The sequence below is a fragment of the Schistocerca piceifrons genome, chromosome 5 (assembly GCF_021461385.2).
Source record: "Schistocerca piceifrons isolate TAMUIC-IGC-003096 chromosome 5, iqSchPice1.1, whole genome shotgun sequence".
NCBI lineage: Eukaryota > Metazoa > Arthropoda > Insecta > Orthoptera > Acrididae > Schistocerca > Schistocerca piceifrons.
The window spans coordinates 573,039,308-573,051,767 of NC_060142.1; the positions used below are offsets into that span (position 1 = coordinate 573,039,308).

General features: G+C 43.6%; 1 protein-coding gene across 3 annotated transcripts in view; it reads left to right on the top strand.

The window, feature by feature from the left end:
• The window catches only part of LOC124798682 (ERC protein 2-like), a 482,084-nt gene that overhangs the window by 187,555 nt on the left and 282,069 nt on the right, over positions 1-12,460 (top strand). The window lies entirely within an intron of this gene.

Here is a 12,460-nt window from a genome sequence, read left to right on the forward strand (position 1 = left end):
TGTTTTGCAGCAACCGAGATTTGTTCTTTTTCTGCCACCTCTGTGTGGTAGATTTCTGAAAGTAATAAAGGAAAAATTCGGTACTCCCGTTGCCCATTACGTTTAGAAAGTATGTTGCTACAGGAGCTTACTCGTCACTTTGAGCAATTGAGTGTAGCTAGTGCTGGTCATTTCTACTGAAGTGCCCTACATGCAAGACTGCAGTGCTCGTAGTATGTTCAAAGTCATCGTCAGTGTCAAAGAAATGTGCATTCCGCGCAGCTTTTCTCTTTACCCGAAGCAACAATACTAATTGCTTAAATGGGAGTCACATTTTTCCTTTCTGAAAATGAATCACACTGTACTTAGATTTACATTTACATTTGTATATCACAAGCTACAACAATCATTGCGGTGGATGTTTCTCGGGTACTACAATCGTTCCCCCTCTTTTCTGTTCCTTTCTTGAATGGAACAGTTTTCAGTTCAGGTGCAGTAAATTTTATTTGGCACAGAAAAGATTCTGTCCACAAATCAGCATGGACTGAGAAAGCACCGCTCGAACGAAACTCAACTTACTCATTTCTCGCATGATGTCCTGCGAACCAAGGATGAAGGACGACAAGAAAATTCCATAGTCTAGATTTCTGAAAAGCATTTGACACGTGGTTCCACTGCAGACTGTTGACGAAGATACGAGAATACGTAGTAGGTTCACAGATCTGTGAGTGGCTCGAAGACTTCTTAAGTAATAGAGCCCAATATGTTGTCCTCGACGGCGAGTGTTCATCAGATACAAGTGTGTCGGCAGGAGTGCCCTCAGGGGAGGAGGTGGTAAGTTCCTATGGGACCAAACTGCTGAGGTCACCGGTCCCTAGGCTTACGCACTACGTAATCGAACTTAAACTAAATTACGCTAAGGACAACATACACCCAAGCCCGAGGGAGGACTCGAACCTCGACGGGGGGAACTGCGCGAACTGCGGCACGGCGCCCAAGATCGCGCGGCTACCCCACGCGGCTGCCCTGAGGGAAGTGTGATAGTACGGCTCTTATTCTCTGTATGCATAAACTGTCTGACGGGCAGGGCGAGCTGCAATCTGCGGCTGTTTGCTTATGATGCCGTGTTGTTGTACGGGGAAGGTGTCGTGATTGTAAAAGGATACAAGGTGACTTAGACAAAATTCGTAGTGATAAACGGCAGCTTCCTCTAGATGTAGAAAAATGTAACTTAATGCGGATGTGTAGGAAAATAATCCCGCAATTTCGACTACCTAATTGGTAGTGTGGTGCTTGACACAGTCACGTCGATTAAATATCTAGCCATAATGTTACAAACGGATGTGAAATGGAACGAACACGTAAGGACGGTAGTAGTGAAGGCTAATGGTCGATTTCGATTTATTACGAAAATTTTAGGTATTTATAGTTCATCTGTAAAGGAGACTAGTGTAGTACACTACTGTGGCACATTCTCGAATACTGCTGGGGTGTTTAGGATCCCTGCCGGCCGGAGTGGCCGAGCGGTTAAAGGCGCTACAGTCTGGAACCGCACGACCGCTACGGTCGCAGGTTCGAATCCTGCCTCGGGCATGTATGTGTGTGATGTCCTTAGGTTAGTTAGGTTTAAGTAGTTCTAAGTTCTAGGGGACTTATGACCCCAGCAGTTGAGTCCCATAGTGCTCAGAGCCATTTCAACCATTTGTTTAGGATCCCCACCAGGTCGAATTAAAGGAAGACATCGAAACAAGGCTAGAGACAGACTGCTAGATTTGTAGCCGGTAGGTTCGATCAACACGCGAGTAGTACTGAGATACTTCGTGAATTCAAATGGATATGAGTGAAGAGAAGACGACGGTCTTTTCACGAAACACTATTGAGAATATTTAGAGAACAGTTGACTGGTGAACGATTCCACTGTCACCAACGCACACTGGGCGTAAGGATCACTGCGATAAGGTAACACAAATTAGGGCTCGTGAGGGGGCATACAGACAGTCGCTTTTCCCTCGCTGTTTTCCTCTCGCTCTATTTGCGAGTGAAACAGCAAAGGAAATGACTAATAGTGGTACAAGGTACCCTCCGCCATGCACCATGGGGTGGCTTGCGGAGTATATATGCAGATGTAGAATGGTGCGCAGAAAGTGTGACTGTTCGTATGCCTCCGTAGAGGCTTGAATATGTCTGATTTTCCCGTCATGATCATTTCGAAAGCTCTACGTGGCAGAAAATAACACCTTGCTTTACTCTTTTTTAACATTTTATGTTCTAGGAATTTCGACGCTAAAGGTCTAGCTGCAACCTTGCGTTTAGCGACAGGTACTGTAGTTGAATGGACATGTGCGTGATGCTGCCTAGCTTGTTAAGCGAATTCGTGACCAAACGTGCAGCTCTCCTCTGTCAATTCTACCTGGTGAAACTCTCAGATTGACGAAGGATCCGATGGACCTCATTTTGAAATTTACTTGCCTTAACGCTAGATTTATGTGGTAATGCCACTACAGGGCTGCGGATTTGCGAATTTTACGATTGTTAGTTCTGTTGCCAGTCGTGTAATCGAACAATAACAGCTCTTTCTTCCTAGTTGAGCGCACTGTGTCAGATTTATGTATGTCGAGAGTCTACCAGCAGTCACTGAACGAAGCGTCGATCGCCTGCAACTCGGCCTTTACTTTGCTGTAATTTTCTGCCATTCTCAAGTAACCTTATTTCTTTAAGTACTCTCGAAGTCTCTGCTGGAAGGGGTTAACGAGATGAACATTAAAAAAATAAAACAAAGGTGACGGAGTGTAGTCGAATGAAATCAGGTGATTCTGTTGGAACTAGATTTTCCGTGGAACACTAGAAAAAATGGTTCAGATGGCTCTGAGCGCTATGGGACTTAACATCTGAGGTCATCTGTCCACTAGAACTTAGAACTACTTAAACCAAACTAACGTAAGGACATCACACACATCCATGCCCGAGGCAGGATTCGAACCTGCGACCGTAGCGGTCGCGCGGTTCCAGACTGAAGCGCCTAGAACCGCTCGGCCACACCGGCCGGCGAAACACTAGAACTAGTAGACGAGTTTTACTTGTTGGGAAGCAAAATATTTAGCTTTGGCTGAACTAATGAGTATATCAAATGTAGGCTGGCAGAAGCAATAAAAACTTTTCTGAAAAAGAGAGATATTTCAGTGTTAGGGACTCCCTACTGAAATTATTTTTATAGGACGTAACCATGTTCGGAAGTGAAATATGGGTGATACGCAGTGCAGTTCAGACAAGTAGAGAGTACAAGATTTTGAAATGTTGTGCTTCAGAGGAGTACTGAAGATTCGATGGGTAGATTGGACGACTAATCAGGAAGTACGAAATTGAATTGGAGGGAAAGGAATTTATGGCGTAACTTGACTACAAGAAGTGATAATTTGTTAGGAAGCATTCCGAGGCACATGGGAATAAATGATTAATTTGGTGATGGAGGGAGATGTGGGCGGTAAAAAGCGTAGAGGGAGGCCAAGTCTTCACTGTAGTACTGTGCAGAAGTGGATGTAGACTATGGTTCAAATGGCTCTGAGCACTATGCGACTTAACTTCTGAGGTCATCAGTCGCCTAGAACTTAGAACTAATTAAACCTAACTAACCTAAGGACATCACACACATCCATGCCCGAGGCAGGATTCGAACCTGCAACCCTAGCGGTCGCCCGGTTCCAGACTGTAGCACCTAGAACCGCTCGGCCACACAGGCCGGCCGATGTAGACTATAGTAGTTGCGTAGAGATGAAGAGGCCTGCTGAATGTAAATTAGCATGGAGAGCTGCATCGAATCAGTCTTCAGACTAAAGGCTACAACAGCGGCAACAGGAAGTCGTGAATTCAACAAAGCTTTTCCGATATCCCATAAGGTCGGATTTTGCGCATTGGGCTACAGTGTGCGAATGCTTCGAATGCCGTCCGGATGTCTAAGCTCACTTCGTTTTCTTGGAGTCCGTTATCTATTGTTTTCTGGATTTCTAGGACGAGGAGAACGTGCTGAGTCGGCAGCTCGTGGTCGTGCGGTAGCGTTCTCGCTTCCCACGCCCGGGTTCCCGGGTTCGATTCCCGGCGGGGTCAGGGATTTTCTCTGCCTCGTGATGACTGGGTGTTGTGTGACGTCCTTAGGTTAGTTAGGTTTAAGTAGTTCTAAGTTCTAGGGGACTGATGACCATAGATGTTAAGTCCCATAGTGCTCAGAGCCATTTGAACCAGAACGTGCTGATGTTACAGCCGTAACATTCTCGTGGAAATCTGTGTAAAAGGGAGAATACGTGCTGGCTGCCGCGGTGGAGACTGCACTGCCCAGCAGTGTGTTGTCCTACGTCGGCGCACTCCCTTCTCCGCAGCTGACGGCCGCTATCTAATCGCAGGAATCCACGGCGTGCCACGGCCCTCGTGATAACGGGGGTGGGCGGTGTCACGCCACTGCACGGTTCGGCAGTGCGCGCAACGGACGGCTCGCAGATAAATTTGGTTATTAAGCCAATAACTGTGCACTTACAGAAAGCTACTCTTCCTGGCACTGTCTGTTAGGTATCTCGTGAAAAATATTTCATCTGTTCAACTGACATCCTGAAATTGACAACATTGTAAACGACGTAGTGGGAAACATTTTCCACTATGTTACTAACTTTTTCTTGGTCGTCTGAAATATCTTTTAGGACGCAAAGGAATTAAGGACATTAGGTGCCAGTGGGCATTGATTTATATCAGTGGAGCGAGTTGAAAATTTGTGACGGAGTGGGATTCGAACCCGCGTCTCCTGCTTACTATTCAGATGCCCTGACTACTGCACCATCCACACAAAGTGGTCACCACAACCGCACGGTTCCCGTCAGACCCAAATTCTCACCCTATACCACACACACTGCTGATGTAGTGCCCCTGCTCATTAGCCGATACCTGTAAGTGTTTGAGCTTGGTGCCTCCCAAAGAACAGTCACAATATACAGGGTGAGCACTGAGTCTTGCCCTAATTATAACAATTTATTACAGAATAACCGTTTGACATAATAATTTAAATTTGATGCCGTTACATAGGTTGCTGTTACTAGTTTTTTTTTTTTAAAGACTACTTACGTTAGGAAACCTCAACGTGTGCTCCCTTTGTAGCTCGGAGAATGTTGAGGCGGTATTCCTGTTCCCGCCAGGTGTTTCGTAACATGTGTTCTGTCACAGTGCCCACAGCAGCCTGTATCCTAGCCTTCAGTTCGTCGACGTCAGCAACTGGTGTGACGAAGACTCTGTCCTTGATATAGCCCCAGAAAAAAAAGTCAAGGGGCGAAATGTCTGGAGAGCGGGGTGGCCAGGGTGTTGGACCGTTCCTTCCGATCCACCGATCCGGAAATGTTTCAGCCAGGAAATCACGCACTATCAAAGCTCAGTGGTGGTGATGAGGGGGAGGGGGGGGTGCTCCATCTTGCTGGAGAAGTATTCATAGTTGATATTCTTCTAACTGTGGGGCAATGAACTGTTGCAAAACGTCTAAGTAAATGTTAGCCGTAATGGATTTTTCCGCGAAGAAAAACGGTTCGAAAACCTTGTTATTCATGAGGCCGCACCAGACATTCACTTTTTCTCTGTCTCGCTGTATCTGTACAGTAGCATGTGGAGACTCTGAACCCCATATACGAACATTATGCCTATTTACCATTCCACTGACATGAAAGGTGGATTCATCGGTAAAGCATATGCGATTTAAGTAATCGTTAGCGCCATCAATCCTGTTGAGAATATCAGTTACAAATTCAGCACGTGTCAGCAAATCATTCTGTAGCAAGACCTGCACGATTTGCACTTTGTAAGCATGCAGCCTAAGCCTTTCATGAAGAATCTTCACCACACTTGCTTGCGGTATGTGAAGTTCATGTGATGCTTGACGAGTTGATTTAGATGGACTCCATTGAAACGATTGCCGAACACGATCAACAGTTGTATCACTCACACGAGGCCTGCCACTTCGAGGACGATCTTCAACGCTGCTTGTTTCGTTAACCTTTGCATACCATCGCTTTATTGATTTAACGTCAGGAGGGTTGCCTCCATAAGAAGCCCGAAATTTACGCTGAACACTGATGGGCGATTTCGTTTCGTGAAACCAAGGCACACATTGCGCTTGCTCCTGCTTCGACGCCATTTCGCCAGCAACTGACGTGACCTAACAGACCGCGTCGTGGAACACTAGCGCCATCTATCGGTCACAACAACTAGTAACACTAACCTATGTAACGGCATCAAATGTAACTTATGTCACACTATTATTCTGTTATAAATTTTTATAATGAGGGCAAGACTTTTTGCTCAGCCTGTATGTATGATTACAGCGATGACGGCCAATGATTCCTTTAGACCAGATGCACCCCGAGCTGGAACTCTGACAGGAACCAGCGAGATACTGCGAGTGAGTAGGGAACTACATCAGTAGTATGTGGAATAAATTGTGAATCTGGTCTGACGGGCGGCGTTGTAGGGTAATACATGTGGTTGTGGTGACTGCTGTGTCCGGGACGCGTAGTGTTTAGCGCAACTACGTAGTAAGCAAGAGACCCGGGTTCGAATCCCGGTCAGTCGCAAATTTTGAACTGTTTCCATTGATTTAAATCAATGCCCACTGGCAGCTATTACCACTAATTCCCTTGTGGCTTGATACATAGTGGCTGCAGGATTAAAATGGCGTCCGTCCTTTTGGACATGTCCGAAAGAACAGACACCACATATATATGAAATATCTTTACCGGGAGCAAACACTTGAACCGTTAACGACGAATGTTCCTGGATACATTTGCTAACGGTCTATAACCATTCCATGTGGCGCCTTTTTCCAGATTGAAACTTAATTGAAACGCAGCGTTCAACGAAAAGTTCCGAGACTGATTTTATTCTTGGAGCACTATAAGCGACGTCAGCGCAGTAATTATGGTGGAAGCTTGAACTATCAACTGTAAATTACAGACGTGCATTCGACCAGTCAGTTGTGAACAGGCAGTGTTAATTAATGGGCGTGCGCCCGTAGTGTGACAACGTTGTTCTATAACAAATCGCAATGGAACATCTCTAAATGCAGTGCTGAAGTCGTTCTCCAACATGTTTTTAAGAAGAGTAAGTGTGTGCAAATTTTGTGCCACAAACCTTTACTCCTAAACAAAATGAACGACGCATGGACGCCCGACGTGACTTGGTGGAAATGCAAAACGGAGACAGTTCTTTCCTGGAAAAAAAATTATCACGAGTGACGAGACTTGGTGTTATCAATATGAACCTACCACAAAACGACAGTGTGCAGAAATTCACGTGAAAGGTCGACGCTTTGACGACATAACCGACATTCAAGCCAGTGTGACGCACAAGTTGAACAACATCCCGAAGATGAACTTTTCTGACAGTTCCCCGTGGTTGTATGAACTTTCTTTCTTTCTTTCTTTCTTTCTTTCGCTTACGCCATAGTCCCGCAGCGATCGCAGGGTTGGCTTGGTTACAACGGATTTGGCAAGGTTAGCTTTAGGGGTGGCTGGATGCCCTTCCTGCCGCCATCCCGTACCCCCAGGGATGGAATCAGTGTACCCCAGCTGTCTGCATCTAGTGTAAATCGTGAAATAGTGCGAACGTGTTTTCAAATGTCTGCGACGCGTGTAACTGAGGCGGAACGAGGGGACCACCCCGGTATTCACCTCGCGCGATGTGGAAAACCACCTAAAAACCGTGGTTGTATGAACGTTCTGTGCGTTTTACTCATGTGAAAGGAGGCAGGGTAAAACACCTGAAGCATTAATACCGCCATCTTACCTTTTCTCAGTTTGTTATTTAACCAGTCTCGAAACTTTTTGGATTGGCGAGTTCGGTTACGAAGACATTTTTGTTTATATACGCTATCGATAGTCTGCAGCGCAGTGCGTGCACTCTCCTATGCCACCTCACCCCACCCCCAAATGAAAGATTGGTCCTAAATGTGGTTTCAGATGTGATGTTCAAGTTTTCCATCTGCATAATCGGAAGATAGTTCTACCTACACGACAACATTGTCTTCACTGATAGAAGCGAAGAAAACACAAAAGATTAGAGATTTACTACGTAACTTACGAATGACAAGGGAAGTAAACTGATTCTTAAAGTACAGGGATGTGTGTGTTCTACCATCCATCAAAATCATTTATACCGCATGTTAAAACTCGATATTGGAAATTTAAGCAGTCTAAAGACTACGGAAGCAAAACGTCGCTCAAGAATCAGTGCCGCGTAGCGGAGAACTCCGGCAACAGCGTCACGAGAGTCGTAAATGGAACTTTGTTTAGCAAAAGCTGACCACTTCCATGAGACAGTATAAAGTAAGTTAACACATGTAGTAATGGTGAAGTGTGACTAGCCCACATTAAAGTAAACAACGATTAAGTGTTTAAGAACTTATGAAATCGTAAAAACTTTTTGACCGCTTAATTTTTCTTCATTGTTTGATCGGTTTAGACCAGAGGTCAGCAAAGAGCGGGCCGGGTAACTGACAGAAATGACGAGCGTGGGCCGCATCATTATTCCGTGCAATACAGAGATACAATATCTAGATAAATAGTTTAAAACTGGAACATTGTGAATTGAAGGAACATAGGCAAGTGGTCTCCGCAGGTGTGAAGATATAGTGTTCTGAACATAATAATTAATGTGTATCACAAGTTCTCGTCTTCCATGCTTTGTGTCATGCATATTGAAGTACTGTCGGCGGGCCGGGTACGGCGACCGCTGGTTTAGGGTCTAAACCCTTAGACCAGTTACATCATCGTGCATAACTTGCCTACGAATTTTTTATATATTCTTTACTACATAGTTTAGGAAGATAGACGCATCTCACGATCTAACGGATCAAACCCGATCATAAAACAAAGAGAAAGTTAGAGATCAGTGACAGATATAGATTCAACAAATCAACTAGCAGAAATGACAGATTTCACTAAACAGAAGTTGCTTTGCTGTCGTGCTTCCTTCCCTTTTTTATCTTATGCAGTTTCAATGAAATGATTAAAACACCGCCGAAAATCTGGTTAATGTGATCTCATTGGCTTTTGATACTGGATTACTATAATGAAAGTACACCGAAAATGACGTAATGTGTAGATAAGCATCCGCAAGGAGAGGCAAGAGGGCGCATTTGCCCTCGTCTGGAATCTCTCCACAAGTCTTCCTTCATTAAGGTATAGCCGTGCTGTCTTAGACGCCTTGCTACGGTTCGCGCGGCTACCCCGGTGGAGGTTCGAGTCCTTCCTTAGGCATGGGTATGTATGTTGTCGTTAGCGTAAGTTAGATTAAGTAACGTGTAGGCCTAGGGACCGATGACCTTAGCAGTTTGGTCCCATAGAACTTACCACAAACTTCCAATTTCCATTAAGGAATTCTTTCGAATTTCTAACCATCATTGTTAGCGTCACCGCTAAACTGTAGATTCAATATTCCCAACCGTGACGAAAAATTTTGCAGCATTAGCAACTGACTATACACCTTGGGGTTTCTTACTTGTCAGTCTGTTCACGGGAAATTATGCCGACTCAAGATGGAATCTTTACAGAACGGTGCCGAAATAATGTATTCAGTCCTTTCTGTGGACTTCTCCTTCAGCCCTTACCGAGCTGCAGAAAGGAGCCGGTCTAACACACTGGCGCAAGGATTCCGCCGCCAATTCCCAGCCCTTAAACATGGAATCAGTACACGTGCCGGTTATCCATCCTCAGTTCCGATAAGGACACCCCCTTCCCTTGATAATGCAACGGAAGTCTGTGCCTTGCTGACTTCGCATTCAGTTTTACGCTAGGAAGAACACAGCCATGCTGTATTGTTGGTGTGTACATCAGCACTTAATACCTAACAAATGAGTCGAAAAAAGAAAATACCATTTTTTTGCGCTAGAAAAGGAGAGAAAACAGCGTGAAATTTCAAGGTCAAGAAAATGTGTTCTTCAGGATTGGGACCTTCTCACAGTTTAAGAGGGCAGGACAACGCTACACGCAGTCACAAAGCTACGAATTCAGCAGTCCAGTTCTCAGATCGCACTATAATGTGACAAACTGGAAAAACGAGCAGTACTTCGTACAGTAGCAGGACACTAAAAGTTGATTCTACTGGCCAATTTGGGGAATGTTTTAGGAAGTTCCCACATTCATCAACTCGCATAGTAGCCCTGGGCTATACTTTAGCCAACCAACCCAAAAAAAAAAACGTTGCTTTCACAACGTATTTCGTTCAAGTTCAGTTAAGCCAGTCGACACTAAAAAATAGAAACCTTGCAAGTAATGAAATAAGCTCACTGGCGTGAACAGATGTGAAGTTTTGTGAGCAAACGATGTGTCGTAGTCGTTACAGGTGGCACCAAAGTTGAATGCCCATATTTTTTAAAAGTTTATTTCCTGTTCCTTCACTCCAAGGACTACTAATGCGGTATGTGTGTTGATATCCAGTAGGAGTTTCTGAGTCATTCTGACTTTTTCCCTATTTCAACTTTTTTTCTGTCAGTTTAAAGCTAACATTATGGGAGTCTGGGTAAATTAAATTTGTGAATAGTTTCTAGCATTATTTCTTATCTCGCTGGATAGCGCGGATTGAATCATGTGAGGATGTAATTTCAGATTGTTGAATCAAAACGTTGACGTTTATATTTATAGTAATAACGTAAAAGGGTGTACTTTGATATTCGTATATTATTGAAATATGATTACCATTTAGGACCAAAGTAACCTAAATTAACACTGCTAAGCAGAAGACAGTGTGTCTTTGGATATACAATACGTTTCGTGCACATTTTACCGCGCGGGATTAGCCGAGCGGTCTGGGCGCTGCAGCCATGGACTGTGCGGCTGGTCCCGGCGGAGGTTCGAGTCCTCCCTTGGGCATGGGTGTGTGTGTTTGTCCTTAGGATAATTTAGGTTAAGTAGTGTGTAAGCTTAGGGACTGATGACCTTAGCAGTTAAGTCCCATAAGATTTCACACACATTTGAACAACTTCTTTCTACTTTGTGAAATATGATTATGTAATTATTGCATATGTTAACAAATTGTTTCAAGAAAACGTTTAACATTTTGTCAAATAATATCTGACCTATAATTTCTGAAATCTGCAGACCATAATCGTGTCCTTTTTTGGGGGTGGATGGGGGAGGGGGTGGAGGGACGTGTTACTGTATAGTATTTACATTCGTTAACCTTGTGCCATCGCTTGTGCACAGACTCATAGATGGCACTGATGGGTGGCATAAGAGACACATCTCCGTATTTTAAAATCGTTTTCGTACGGTTTCAACTGTTCGAGTTGCGGTGCCTCCTCTGCTAGTGCCAATGCTTTTTCCTAGACAGATTGTGAAGCCAGGTTTCGTAGTTAAGGGACACACAAACGTTGACAGAAAGACAGTATTTTTAACTTGAATAAATACCAGTGCATTACACAGGATCTCTCACGGATTGCCGCTTCTGGTAAAATTTATTAAACTACGTTGACTGCGTAGCGGGGAATATTGATGACGTTACTAACCAAGTATAACTACAAATCGATGAAAATGTAAACTAGTTAAAGTGCCGTTGATATTTATATTACTGGGCGCAATTTACTGCAGATTTTGTGTCTGGAAGTGACTTTTATCCATGTTCGTGTTCTAAAAATTGTTAATGTCATTAACAAGATAATTATATAATCTTTTGACTGGATCTGAATGTCTGTGCCGTATATGTACCTGTACTGCTCCTGCAGTAACACAAAACTTTGATATCTTTGTGGTACTCATACAAAGGGATTAAATACGTCGTATGCAAATTTTTGTATTACGGTTTGATCGGATTAGCACCTTGCAGTAGTCATCCACGAAATCTACTATCAGTACATTACAAGAACGTGCCCATTTTAATTAGAATTATTTGTTATAAAAGACAACGCTTTCCTTAAAAAAATGACACAATTTTATGTTGGAAATCAGATATTCCATTCTATAGGAGTTGGTGAGCTATCGACGCGCACATGCAGTCGATCTATCTTGTGACGGCAACTGGATAGATATCTCAGGTGCGAACTCAGAATGACTTTATAAGGAACAGAAAAAAGGATGTTTCATTTCGCATGTTAGACGATTCATTAGCTGACTATCTGTAATCTGTCGTAAGATTTAGAAATTATTTCTTTTGTTCCATTGTTACTAAAGAAATAAAGGGACGCAATTAACTTGCTAGCACGTAGAAACAGAAGAATGTACGTAATTTTTATCCTACCTCTATAGATTTATTGTTTTTGTGGAAGACGTTCGATGAATTTTTCCTCAACCTGTGCTACCTATTTTTCTTGATGCGACATATCGGTTGCATGCAGTATCTGTGTTTTTAACTCATGTTTTTATCTGCAACATTCGTTGCTGTGGGAAATAAAAGACTGATTCGTCAGTGGAGAAGTATATTATCGGTGCCAAATTACGTTTTTTTTTTAAAATTCCGTTAAAATGAA